Here is a 12,188-nt window from a genome sequence, read left to right as displayed (position 1 = left end):
TGGGGGCTGTGGGGCTTCCATGCGATGAATAGCATTTGGTGATGCTAGAGCTGTCCTTTGCACATGTTCAGAGGCGTCTTATTTTGGATGATGGCTTCATAATTTTCTGGGATTGAGACTTCAGAATTGATCTCATGCATTGCTCTGGGTGCGATAGGCGCAGCTACAGGCAGCCTTCCTATTTTGGAGGGGCAAGGGACAAATGAGCCCTGGCCAGCAACTAACATTGCTGAAGGACTGGTTTAAGATGGGGACGAGTACAAGTCGTTCACAGGGCCCTCCTCTCTTGGGACCTTAGGTTTCCTAATGCCCAGGTAGGGCCTGGACTTAAATAACAGGTAACTGAGATCAGCTCCCCTGAAGAAAATGGCTGAGTCAGTTCTTTATTCTAGTCTAGACTAGAAGTGTGCCCACTTGCTCTGCTTACCCAATGAGCAGTTCTGCCCCCTGCCAAATGAGTTGTTGCTGTGGCAGATAAAGCAACAGGACATCCACCTGCCCCACTGTATCCAAAATTACATTCATAACAAATGCCATGCCTTGCTTCTCTCCCCAACAAGATCCAAAGTGGCTTATGCTGTTCCCTTATCCTTCTAGTGTATAATAGTATATAATAGTAATAATAGTATATAATAGTAATAATAATTTGTATTGTATAACTAATGCAATTAGAGTTTGAGGCCAGTGGCGCCTTTAAATCCAACAAAGTTGTATTCAAGGTGCAAGCTTTTGTGTGGCACGTACCCTTCCTCAGATACAGGAGAGCATATAAGCTTTTGAATAAAGCTTTGTTGGTCTTAAAGGTGCCACTGGACTTAAAACCCACCTGAATAAAGAACTAATATTATTGAAATGTTTCCGTTTTTACTTGGATCCCACTGTAGGGAAGAGTACTTGGGGGACAGTGCCCTTACTTGAAATGCCTTGTAGTTTTTCAGGGGGGAGAATGTCATCGGCTATCATGCCATTTAGCATCTGAAGTCACCTTCAGGAGGAATTTGTAGAGCTGCATCTAAATAAGGAATGTGTATTGAAACGACGAGCATTTCATTGAGTTCTAAAATGAGGTGACACATTTTATTACTGACGACGGGTGCTGCTGACGAAGGGTGCTTGCACTTGAAAGCTCACACCTTGAATAAATCTTTGTTGGTCTTAAAGGTGCTCCTGGACTCTGATTTTAACAGTACATAGTCAGCTAACTCAAGGGCAAAAATGTAATATAAACAGTTATAAAATGTTATAAAATAAGCCTGCTTTCCAGTTTAGAAGAACTGCTTCATGATTTGTAGCTTCCAGTACAGCAATAGGATACCAACTGTTTTTATTATTCATACTTAATGGCAAAAGAAAGCCTAGCTGATGCCAAAATACCTGTGAATTGGTACTTTGGCCATAATTAGAGAGCTCCAAGCTTTTCTTACAGTTTGAGATTAGAACAGGTCTCTAATCTCAAGAGTTCAACACTAGATTTATCATAGTGATCACTTGTTCGAGGTAGTCAGTTAGAAAATATGCCCTCTTGTTTACTTTTCAAAATATGGTAACCTGACTTTCCTTTAACTCTGTTTACCTGACAAGGGGGACTTTCCCCCCTCCCTCCCTATACCAAAAGCTTAATACATAATGTATAGAAGACCTGCTTGTAGCAGATAAATAAAAGTAAACCCCATAATTACTATAAAACTACTCAAGTATATTGATTCAAATTCAGTCATTAAAAAAAAAACACACACACAGTAGAGCCAAGCCAAGCAGACTGGGCTGAGTCCAAATTGCATAATGGTGAAACACTATAAAATATTTCCTAAATACACCAAGCCTTCATCTAGTGGTGCTGTCTTCTAAATAATCTATAAAGAAAGTAATTAGTTATCTCAATAATACATCCTCAATAAAAGTTCCTGGCAAGAGATAAAATGTACAAAACAAATAAAATTATTACAATGCCTAGGATAAAATGCCAGAGATAGTTGAATGCAACCAACCACACCCTATTAACCAGCTACCAGAAGTTTAGATGTTCTTTTCATAGACCAGCACAGAAAGTTGGCATACACAGAATTTTTGCTGTTGGCATCCCGAGGTGGCATATGTTGAATTGGAAGTGAACCTCTCTGGATTTATTCTCAAGTAAACATGTATATGATTGTAACCTTAATCTTGACTATATCAAAGAGAAGAAGATAGTAGAACCTTAATAATTTTAGCGCTACTCTTGAAATCTTGAAGCAGCATCACTGAATTTTTTTTTAAGTTTGGAAAAGAAGGAATTGACAAATATGCAAAATTAGTGGGAGGTCTTTTTTGGAGTGGATAAAGAGGCCTCTAATGTATTGATGGTAAAGGTAAAGGTATCCCCTGTGCAAGCACCGGGTCATGCCTGACCCTTGGGGTGACCCCCTCCAGCGTTTTCATGGCAGACGCAATACGGGGTGGTTTGCCAATGCCTTCCCCAGTCATTACCGTTTACCCCCCAGCAAGCTGGGTACTCATTTTACCGACCTCGGAAGGATGGAAGGCTGAGTCAACCTTGAGTCGGCTGCTGGGATTGAACTCCCAACCTCATGGACAGACAGCTTCAGACAGCATGTCGCTGCCTTACCACTCTGCACCACAAGAGGCTGTATTGGCGGTAGTGGTATGAAATAAATAGTATTTGGGGGGGGGTTGGTTATATCGAGCCCCAATACTGGTATGGTATTTGGAGTCAGTAGATATTTGGAAATCCCAGTTTCTTGTGGCTGCATTATACCCGGGGGACCATGATAGTCAACGGTCTCCAAAGGGTATAATGAAGAATCAATCTTGGGGTATCTGGGACTCTGGGGCCCCTGTTTTTTGAGATAGAGGCACCAGATTTGCAGCATGGCTGCTGGTCCCTTTCCTACCTCCCCCCACCCGTAGTTTCAAAATGATTGAACTGGGGGGTTCAATTGTGTGGGCTTCCAAAGAAGTGCCCCCATCGTCTATTGCTTTCAGTAGAAGGGTCCCTATTTATTTATTATTGGTTTCTGTACCACCCTCCCATGAGACTTAGGGTGGTTTACACAAAACTTTGAGGATATACATCATAATCATAAGAACAGTCATAACAGTGGGTTCCAAAACTGAACAAGGTACTATAACAAATGCCTTGCGAACTCTGAAGGTGTGTAAGGGGCTTGCTATCTTTTTAAACACCTGAAAGCAGCAATGAAGCTCAAAAGGCATTTAAAGGGACTACAATCTTTTAAAATCCTCTTTAAATTTGCCTATCCAGCCATCCTGAAAAATGCTGAATGTTTTTGGGGGGCTAATTTTTTATTTTGCTTGGATATACCATACGGAAGGGCAGTAAAAAATCCGAATGAATGAATGAATGAAAATATTGAAGTAACACTCCTAACTGGCACACAGAAATGTCACCATTGATTCACGATACATTATTTTTGCATTTGAATACAAGTAAGGATTACTTTGTTGTTGGACATTCTAGAATTTCCTCAAAACTCTGTGGAGTTGTAGAACACTGCACAATGCAGCAATGTCACTTCCAGGTTTTAAGCCAGGACTGAAGTTGTGATGTTGCATAACACATTTGTCCCCCATTTGTCCACCTGCTACACCAATGATGTAAAATACTCTTTCTTGACTGCTGTTGTTGGTCAATGCATAAAATGCAGCATTAAATGATATGCCTGTGTCATGCTCCCTTGGTGTTTGCTGTAGTAAAGAACATCTCTAAAAAGCACTAAATATTTTCCAGGGAACTACTTAGCCAATTGTAGCACTGTGATGTGTGTTTCTGAAAGTGGGGAGATGCATTTGTGGTGGGGAGCGAGCCACAGGTATTTTGCAGCCAGACCAAGTTTTATGTACTGTGTACTGGTTCTTGGTGAACATCGTAGTGCACGTTGCATTTGGCACATTGAGTGAAACTGCAGTTCTAAAGGCTACCAGCAGATGTCGGGAACAGCATGCTGAACTAATGGAAGCAGATTGGCACACAGGTAGTCAAACTGCGGCCCTCCAGGTGAATGCTGGCAGGGGCTCCTGGGAATTATAGTCCATGGACATCTGGAGGGCTGCAGTTTGACTACCCCTGGCACAGGACCAGCTCTGCAGGTTGAGGAGAAGACATAAACAATGCTCTGACAATAAAGACAGAACCAAGGACTGGTGGTAACTTTATTGATTACATAGGTTCTCCTGAGAGTTTTTGTTTGTTGGCTCAGGTATTTTGCAGCTCACCCCATAACAACAAAAACCAAAACTCAGCTTTCTTATGGTGCAGACCAGATTTATTTTGGAGGGCATTTCAAAAGAGAGAAGGCTGTAGGTATTGCCTGTGTAGTTTTAACCAGTTTTCACCGCAATGCTCGTTTTCCATATTGCATGACTCTATTGAACTGTTCTGCATATTTGTAATCTTGCTTTATTGTATGTTTTGGTGTTATAGGGAGAGGGAGGGATATAGATTGTTTTACCCGCCATCGAGGATATTGTTGTTCCTGTTTTATGGGGGGGGGGGTTATTCTTTTATTGTAAACCGCCTCGAGCCGGACTTTGTTCAGGCATGGCAGTGGATAAATCTAAATCTAAAGAAATAAAATAAATTATACAGTCTTCTAGTGCCTTCTTTAATGTTCTTACCACATTGTTGTCTGTTATACAGTTCAGCAGACCCCACCAAACAGCTGAACCCCAGCAGCCTTATGGAAACCCAACAGACCCTCCCAAATGGATGATCCCCTGGAGGGCGAGCTTGGGGTCTGTAAGGGGGGGTCATACTGGGAACTGGCCAGAGTGCAGGAGCTGATAGCTTACCACTGCCTAGGCTGGGCCTGGCTCCCTTTGCAGCTCAGTTTAAACTGGACTGCGTGGGGGGCTTGCCTGGGATCAGCAACAATTTCAGCTCACCAGATCCCTTCCCTTCTCTTTGGACCTGGGGTGAAGTGAACCTGTATGTTGTAATGGCCTACAGCCATTTTAGGCTGCCAGCAGGGTTCTCATACCTGTCTGATGTCAGTCTAAAATGTCTGCCATCTGAACTCTGAACTGAACCAGACAAAAGTTCATAAAAGAGTTGGACAGCACAAACCAGGGTATTTTCATGAGGAAATTTGGTTTGTGTCTTGGGTCATGCCTATCCCTATCCATGCATCCTTCATGGCTAAAGTTTGCAACTAAGGCTTCCCTTTTTACTCAGTGGCATAGCCTAACTAATCAGAAGATATCCAAATAACATGACAAAGGTGTCTAAACTAAAACCATACATGGGATCTCTCCATGCTAAAAAAGTAGACATCACTGGGCAAACTCACGTCGTGATGTGACCCAGTCTCAATGCTAGCCTAAAAGTGATCCTTGTACTTTTGTTAATCAATGATGCCCAGTATGTTAGAAGAAGCTGTTTTCTGAACCGATTGCTCCCTGCAGGCACAAATGTGGTGGCTTCTGTGTTATTCTGAAATATCTCCTAGGCCAGTGGACCAGAGGACTGGTAGGATTGGATTGTTGCTTTGGGGAAGAAGCAAGTGGGCACCAGGAAACACATTGGTGGGGCTCATACGAGACATAAGTACTATGTTTGGGATCTCTTACAGTGGGTTTTTATATCCCGCTAGTCACTACCCAAAGGAGTCTCAACATAGCATATGATCTCCTTTCCTTCCTCTTAGTTGGCCAGACCTGGTTCTTTTCCAACCTGTGCCAGGCTTCCCCACAAGAGCAGCCGCCTGCCCCTGCATTCTTGGTTCCTTCTGCCATCTGATGGAGCAGTGAAAGCAAAACTGGGGAGGGGGGAGGGATAGCATCATCGGGCACCAGGATACCACTTGGCCTCTGTGGCCTCTGAGCTTGCCAGTGGGTACAGTTGGCCTCTTCATCCAACAGGGTTATTCTCGTCTGCCAATGCCCCCAAGAATGCAGAAGAATGCCAAATGTAGGATGCTGCGTTTGCCACAAACCTGCATTGCCTACAGAACCTGTCTCAGTCGAATCAACTTTGTACCCCGGCCACTGGTGTTAATATATTCTGTCATTACCATTTGAAGCATTTGCTCCGTTGTGAGTACCGTGCATTGCTTTTTGGCCTCCTCCTCTTGATCTTTTTGATGCACGGGGAAAGAAAACTCAAATAATAGGCCTTCACCATGCTTGAAGGGAAGAAGAGCAAAACCCATCATTTGTATGAGCCAGGGTCTATTGTGAAGTCAAGTGAGGCAACTGATTTGATTCAATACTATGCTCCCATTACAGATTTATTTTTAACCACCGCTCCTCTGAACCTGCAATTTCCCCTGTGCACTCAGCGCATTGATGCTGCTTCCTCTTGTCATTTTAAATATGAACAAAGAAACCCTGGGGAAGGGTGGGGAATGATTTGGTTGTAGTTCCAGCAGCCGGCTGAAAACTTTATAAAATGGAGCTTACGGAAGCTGGAGTGCCTGCAGCTGGAAAAATGGTTTACAGCCACTTCTCTTGATTAGGGTTCCCCAAAAGGTACCCATGGGCACCATGGCACCTTCCAGTGCCTCCCTTAGTGCCCAATGAGCATTGTAAGGCAGGACTTGTCATTGGTTGCTCTCATTCAGTTGAAATGGCTTTCTGCTGGAGAGAGCACTGGCATGCCCATGGGCTTCCCTTAGCACGTGGTTATGTTCCTGCTTCAGGTCTTCCTTCTTTTCAGGATGTATGAGGAGGGGGGTATTCCATGCAGCTCTGCCTCCTGCGGAAGCCATTTTCAGCTTGGGTCCGCCTGCCATAGAAGCTGGTTTTGGAGTGGCACTCACCTTCCCCTCTCAAAATTCTATCAAGCTCCACAAGTTTGGGGACCAAAACAGGCACCAGTTCTAGGATCTGGAGAGCCATCAGCAAGATCTACCAGCATGTTTCCTTACTAGTAAGGGACAATGGGTTGAGGGTTCTCTCTGTCCCTCTGCTCCCTGGTTAGTAGTGCAGGAGCCAAAGTCCTCTTTTCCATCTACCAGGGAGTTCAGTACAAATTTCAAATGGGAGCAGAGACTTATTTATTTGTTAAAGGATTTGTATCTTGCTTAGGTTCTGGGCAGCCGAAAAACCGAAAAATGGATACAAACCCAATTAAAACGAAATCTAACAGTTAAAACTATCATAATCATACACAACTGGAAGATACCATAAAGCAATGGTCCCCAACCCCTGGTTCGGGGACCAGTACTGATCCGTAGATAAGTTGGTAACAGGCCCTGGCTCCTCCTCGTTCTCCTCCCTGGCTCCTGCCTCAGGGGCTGCCCTGCCACTCTGCCGCCGGCTTACCTTTGGTGCTTTCCAGCGGACGGCATGACTGGGGCATAGCGCCGCTGCTGCTGGCAGCGCCCCCCAGCAGGTGGAGGAAGTCAGGGGTGCTGCCAGGAGAGCAAGTGGAGCAGGGGCTCAGGCGGCGGCGTCCCTTGGCAAAAGACTACCCCCCTCCTGGGCCTCAGTAAAATTGTCAAGCATTGACCGGTCCCTGGTGATAAAAAGGTTGAGGACCACTGCCATAAAGGACCATCCAGCCCAGCCCCCTCCAACTTCTAAGGCAGGGGTCCCCAACCTTTTTATCACCGGGGACCACTCAACGCCGGGGACCACTCAACGCCTTTTACTGAGGCCCAGTGTGTGTGTGGGGTAGTTTACTCCTCTACTCTCAACCTTGCAAAGACATCTGCTTCTTACTCATTTTGCTTGATTGTGATGTCTCACTATATCTACAGCTGTGTTGGCCTGAAACAACACAAGAAAGTTTGAATCCAGTGGAACCTTTAGGACTAACGAAGTATCTGAAACTGCTGGGGGTGGGGCTCTTTCAGCATGTGAAATGGTGCATGGAGAGGGGAAATGCACCATGGGCTTGATCAGGATCCAGCCTTGTGACATATTGGAATGGCTGAATAAACCTCTAGAATGGCTTCAGTATCCATGGGTCAGACCTGTGGATGCTGTAAAACCTTGTTTGGCCCTAAATTGGCAATCTCTACCAATTTCCCTGATCCACCATCATTTTGTGGAGGTGGGCTGCAATGTGAAGATGAAGCGGGGACGTTTCATTATGCTGATGGAAAACTTTGGTCTGGATCCAATCCCATACAACAACAATAAAGCCCCTTTATTATCGTGTCATTTTCCTACATTTTGTAAATGCACATCAGAGTCTATGCATGATGAAAGGCACAGAAAAATCTCAAAAGCAAACTATTCATCTGACCCCAAAGGCTTGCATTTAAAGCCAGGATAAACCACCCCAGTGGTACATGTAGCAGCTAATGTGGTACATGTAGCAGCTCAATGTACTAAGCATCTTTGATTTTGTCTCCATAAACCACAATGTGTCGATGTGTGATGGTATGGTCATTGCTGTTTCCCAAAGTGAAATGCAAAGGCTGTAATGGTATTGCTTCTGCTGTTGATGATCTCTTGAAAATGCCAAAGGTACAACAAGGATTATAGTCAACAAGGAACGAACATGCTTTTCAGGCACATCCTCACCCAGTTCCAATTGCCTTTGAGTTCAGGGCTTCTCCTCAGCCAGGCTAGCTTGCTAGGGCCGGGAAGCAAGGCAGCCGGCAAGCAAACGAGCGCTCCTTAATTGCTGGGACTCCAGGTGGGCGGGGAAGCCGAGGCGGGGCTTCTGCTCAGCCAGGCTAGCTTGCTGGGGCCGGGAAGCGAGGCAGCCGGCAAGCAAATGAGCGCTCCTTAATTGCTGGGACTCCAGGCGGGCGGGGAAGCCGAGGCGGGGCTTCTGCTCAGCCAGGCTAGCTTGCTGGGGCCGGGAAGCAAGGCAGCCGGCAAGCAAATGAGCGCTCCTTAATTGCTGGGACTCCAGGCGGGCGGGGAAGCCGAGGCGGGGCTTCTGCTCAGCCAGGCTAGCTTGCTGGGGCTGGGAAGCGAGGCAGCCGGCAAGCAAATGAGCGCTCCTTAATTGCTGGGACTCCAGGCGGGCGGGGAAGCCGAGGCGGGGCTTCTGCTCAGCCAGGCTAGCTTGCTGGGGCTGGGAAGCGAGGCAGCCGGCAAGCAAATGAGCGCTCCTTAATTGCTGGGACTCCAGGCGGGCGGGGAAGCCGAGGCGGGGCTTCTGCTCAGCCAGGCTAGCTTGCTGGGGCTGGGAAGCGAGGCAGCCGGCAAGCAAATGAGCGCTCCTTAATTGCTGGGACTCCAGGCGGGCGGGGAAGCCGAGGCGGGGCTTCTGCTCAGCCAGGCTAGCTTGCTGGGGCTGGGAAGCGAGGCAGCCGGCAAGCAAATGAGCGCTCCTTAATTGCTGGGACTCCAGGCGGGCGGGGAAGCCGAGGCGGGGCTTCTGCTCAGCCAGGCTAGCTTGCTGGGGCCGGGAAGCGAGGCAGCCGGCAAGCAAACGAGCGCTCCTTAATTGCTGGGACTCCAGGTGGGCGGGGAAGCCGAGGCAGCACTTATGCTCAGCCAGGCTAGCTTGCTGGGGCCGGGAAGGGATGCAGCCGGCAAGCAAACGAGCGCTCCTTAATTGCTGGGACTCCAGGTGGGCAGGGAAGCCGAGGCGGGGCTTCTGCTCAGCCAGGCTAGCTTGCTGGTGCCGGGAAGGGAGGCAGCCATTGCCAAGCAAGTGAGTGCAGGCGCGGAGCTCTGCCGGATCGTGGATGAAATAAAGGGCTGGGGAGGGGGAAGGCATCCTCTGCGGCCCACCTGCAGTTAGTCTGCGGCCCACATGTGGTCCACGGCCCACAGGTTGGGGATCGCTATTCTAAGGGACTTAAAAAACACACACACCTGACATGCGTATCCAGTCTCCTGCTAAAACCTTCCAACTAAGGAAACTCCACCACCACCCCAAGGCAGCATATTCCATCTACAAACAGCCCACATTTAGCTACAACTTAACTACATTCGTTCCAGAACTATACCAGTATGATATCAACATTGCCAATAAAACATGGCAGCTCAGTTCGAAACACCTAATGTAAAATATCTCCTTGCCATAATTACATATTAAAAACCAGCTTAGAAAAGAAAAATTTTGTAATTCCTATGGAAAGGAGACAAAGACGTTGCCTTCTTTCATTTTTTCAGGGGATGGCTTCACAACAAGACACAGCAACCCCAAACCTTCTAAGACAGAGATCTTCCACCCCCACCCTCCACTCTAGTGCCCATTGTATTCCTGAATGCAACGGGCTTTGTTCCTAGTGTTAATATAATTTGATCATTTATATTTTGTGGGCCAAGATCATGACAACTACTGGCAGTAGCACCAAAGTCACGATTGACAATGAGAACATTGAATGTACTGATGATCTCATCTTGGCTCTATGATCAATCAAAGTGGTGGATGCAGCCGTGAAATCAAATGGCAAATAATTCTGGGCCGGAATGCAATGTTAGGCATGAACCGAATATGGAAGAGGAAGGATATCAGCCTTAATACAAAGTGCCGGCTAATCAACACCATTGTCTTCCCCATAACAACCTATGGATGTGAAAGCTGTACTCTGAAGAAGGAAGACAGGAGGAGAATAGATGCTTTCGAATTATGTTGTTGGAGACGAATGCTGTGAATACCATGGACAGCCAAAGTTACCAACAAGATAGTTATAGAGGGGAGCAAACCAACTATGTCATTAGAAGGCAAGATATTATGGCTAAAGCTCACTTACTTTGGACACATCATGCGATCAAACTCGATTAATGCTCTGCATGGTCAGCGCCAAAAGGAAATGTGGTCGCCAAAGGATCCGCTAGCTTGACATGATCAAAGCCAATACAGGGATGACCGTGAATCAACTAAAAGAAGTAATTGGAGACAGGGGTGCATGGCGAAGACTTTCCTATAGAATTGCTGAGGGTCGGACATGACTGAATGGATGGCATCATTATCATCATCATTTTGTGGACACCTAATCATTTGGGTCCAACTACTTATGGTCTAGGTTTGATGGGGTTTTTTTTGGGGGGGGGGGGTTGTAGCACTGTCCCCTTTATGGTTTTCTTCAATTCCTTAATTCATCCTGGTTTTGTGAAACAGCACCATGGAGACTACGTCTGAAGAAGAACTATATTCCAGGAACTAGTTTTGCATGAAATTCTCTCATCTGGGAACATCACATCACGGTTCTAGATAAAGCCAAACATTTATTCACCACTTCGTAATACCAGGCTGTGATGGTCATTTGGTCTGTTTGCTTTTATGAAGCTGGTTAAAATATTTAAATTACAAACTTTAAAACACATACACACAACTTCCACTTCTTTCTCCGTTAATCAGGTTGCCTGAGGAAATCTAAATCAAGATATTTGTAGGAAAGGAGAGGTTGGAATGTCTCAGGGAGGGATCCAGTGCCAGAGGTAATGTGTTTAAATAGGTGGAAATACAGGGTAAAAGCGAACAATCCATTTTATCAGGCTTCAGGTTCATAAACTAAATACAACAAGGTAACAGCTGCATTTGACAAATATTTAGTCACAGGTTGTTGCCAAATGTCCAATGAGATAACTACCATAACATTTCTATATGTTTGGCGAGTCAGGGTGGTGTAGTGGTAAAGAACATCAGGCTAGGATCTGGGAGGTCCCTGTTTGAATCCCAACTTTGCCATGGAAGCTTGCTGGGTGACCTTGGGCCAAGGTCACAGCCTAGCCTATGTCACAATGTGGTTGTGAGGATAACATGGAAGATGGCAGATCAAAGTCAGCTACTTTGGGAAAGAATGAGGAGGAATAATTGAAAATGAATATAAATATATAGATGAATTACATAGGCTGGGCTCCCCAGCCCTTTTCAGCCTGTAGGAATTCTGACAGGGTCATGGGAACAGTCACCACTGACAAAGATAAAACAGAAAGCGGGTCACGTAACCTTAAGCGGGTCACTTAGGATCCCGTTTTGGTTGACTCTTTATGTTTGATCAGATGTTTGACCATTTAGACTTTATGTTATAACCTTTTCACCTATAAACATAGAGAAGACTACAATATCATTGTGCCTCGTGATTTCCTTTTTTCTTCTGAGTCCACATTGAGGAATCCACGGTTTTATACCTGTTTAGTTTTTGACATCTGATGAGATAGGCTAGCCTGGGGATTTCAGTAAAGCTTTTGATGAGGTTCCACAATATTCTTGTTGACAAGTTAGTAAAATGTGGTATGTATCCTCTTATTGGTATGTGGATTGATAACTGGTTGACAGATCGCACCCAAAGGGTGCTTGTTAATGGTTTGTC

The sequence above is a fragment of the Paroedura picta genome, chromosome 8, assembly GCF_049243985.1.
Source record: "Paroedura picta isolate Pp20150507F chromosome 8, Ppicta_v3.0, whole genome shotgun sequence".
In the NCBI taxonomy this organism is placed as follows: Eukaryota; Metazoa; Chordata; class Lepidosauria; order Squamata; family Gekkonidae; genus Paroedura; species Paroedura picta.
The sequence above is the reverse complement of the archived record's forward strand: the minus strand, read 5'-3'. Positions refer to the sequence as shown.